This window comes from Alligator sinensis, unplaced genomic scaffold (assembly GCF_000455745.1).
Source record: "Alligator sinensis unplaced genomic scaffold, ASM45574v1 scaffold647_2, whole genome shotgun sequence".
Classification (NCBI taxonomy): Eukaryota; Metazoa; Chordata; order Crocodylia; family Alligatoridae; genus Alligator; species Alligator sinensis.
The window spans coordinates 4947703-4950006 of record NW_005841832.1 but is presented as its reverse complement, the minus strand read 5'-3'; positions in this window follow the sequence as shown (position 1 = coordinate 4950006).

Sequence of the window (2304 nt, the reverse complement as noted above, 5' to 3'; positions counted from 1 at the left end):
CTCCTGCCCCCAGCCAAACCTACTCCCTGCCTGGAGTGGGGTAGGAGTGGCTGGGACAGTGATGGCAACTGAGTGGGTTTCCCTGCATCCAGAAGTATAGGTGGGGGAGGGGAATGGGAGGGCAGGGGTGGTGCCACTGAGAATGGAGGGGAAGGAAGGGGGTGTCAAGAGTGTGTGGGGAATTCTTACCTGATTAGGGACTTAAGTCCCTGGATGCTTGCCTTCATGGTGTGGCTTTCCTTGCCATGGTCAGGAGGGAGGCTGGGAGTTGGGGATGTAGCCACTGCTGCAGCATGTATCACTGTTCCTACACCCTGCTTTTAAAAATCCTGAATCCATCTATGGGCCTGTTTGAAGCCATATTTCCAGTTTCTTTGACCTGGGTTCTTAGATTACAAGCTTGTTTTAATTACATAGCTTCCTTTAATTCCAAACTATGTTGTCTGTAATGGCTTTCTCAGGATAGCCCAAGCACAGCTCTAACTTGATCTCTCCATCACCATTGTATTTATTATCTTTGTTAGGGGCTGTGAAGTGAAAGAGCATGAAACTATTTTAAAAACAATCCACCACTGGAGAACTCACTTAAACAATGGTTTAAAGGCTTTTTAAAGTCCCAGAGCAGGTAAGATTTCCACCCTTTTCAGCACCCCTTCCCTTCCTCTCCTTACTCAGCAGCACGTTCCAGCCCTCCCTTCCTTGGCCCCTGCTGCTGCTGTCTCCAGCTGTCCCACTTAAACAGCGGTGGTTCCTTCCTTCCCTTTAGAGCCCTAGTTATACAGTCTGAGCAGCAGAGACAGAGGTTTCAAGACTCAACATAGTTCACATAGATCTACTCATAAATCTATACCTCTGGGCTTGGGAAGAGACCAAAAAAAGCATATAACACTCCAGAAGTGAGGACAGGTCATAGGGGCCTACAAGTCATTCCTACTTCAACTGAAAGACATTCCTCTACAGGTAAACTGCTGATAGGGCTACTACACATGACATCAGCTGGTAAGACTATTCTCTGTATTGCAATACTGCTACATTTTGGACCTGATGGATCCTATTCCACCTATTAGGTGCCTAAGTGGACGTATATGCCTAAGTATGGTTATATTCCACCCTGCCCAGGTCCCTGAAAAACATTAATGTGCCTACTTTTGCAGCATGCCATTTTAGCCATAACATTACGTCACAAAAGGATCTACCCACATTTGCACTAACCATTTTCAGTGTGGGGTCCCTCTACATATTTCCCTTAGTTTCACAAGTAAATGTGACCTGTAATGCTAAATTCTGATCTCAGTTTGCACTACAATAATTCCAATGCAATTCCACTGTAGTCAGTGGAGTTACACTGAAATTACAACAGAGAAAATGGCTCCATGGTGAATAAATAATATTGACGTGCTGACAGACTTTAGATAGAGATATAGAGCTAGTCATTACAGAGAGCTGAGGAAAACCATATGGCCCCCATATAGGATTTGGTGGTTGTATAAATATCTCTTATCTGAACAAAATGGTTAGCATTCTCCTCTGTGTGGGGAAGGTTCATTTTTGTGATCAAATTCGCAGATTTCCAAGTAGTATATACCCTATATGTTGTTAAAGAGTTGCAGTAGGATGCATGGCAGTGATTCTCAACCTATTTAGACTCAAAATAGTCTCAAAAAATGCCAGCTCTTAACTTTCATGCATCTTTATACTATGAAAAAACAATAGAGCAATTATATTGTTACAAAAATCTCAGAAAGACCACAACAGAATGTTTTTGGCACTATGAATTCCTATTCAAAATTGTGGAGCTTATCTTGTGAATCAAGTGTAGGTGTTTGCACACTTAACCATGGTAATATTCTTAAAAGGCATAGCATAACTTGGGGGTGGAGGGGAGGAGGAGCATAACTGGAAGAGCAACCAGAGCAGCAGCCCCAGGAGCCACCTTTGTTTGGAGCGGGGGAGTACCAAAGTATCCACCACGCAACAGCACCTGATCACACTGCTTCAACTGCTGTTTCTCATGGCTGCCCCAAGCATGAAGCCACCTTGCTATGCTTCGCTTAAAAGGATCTTATGGCCCCCTCGTTGAGAATAACTGATGTCTGATCTGGGCTCAAAATGTGAGTTGCATAATGAATTATGCCTGTGAAGCCAAGTTGACATTGGGCCTGATCCTTCTACCTTTAAACAGTCAACATTACCATTGACTTCAGCTAATGATTTTTCCTGATTAGAGACAGCAGCACTGGGCTGCCACATTCCAGCCACTGTGCTAGTCACCATTTGTTTTTATATTTCTCATCTTTACCTTTT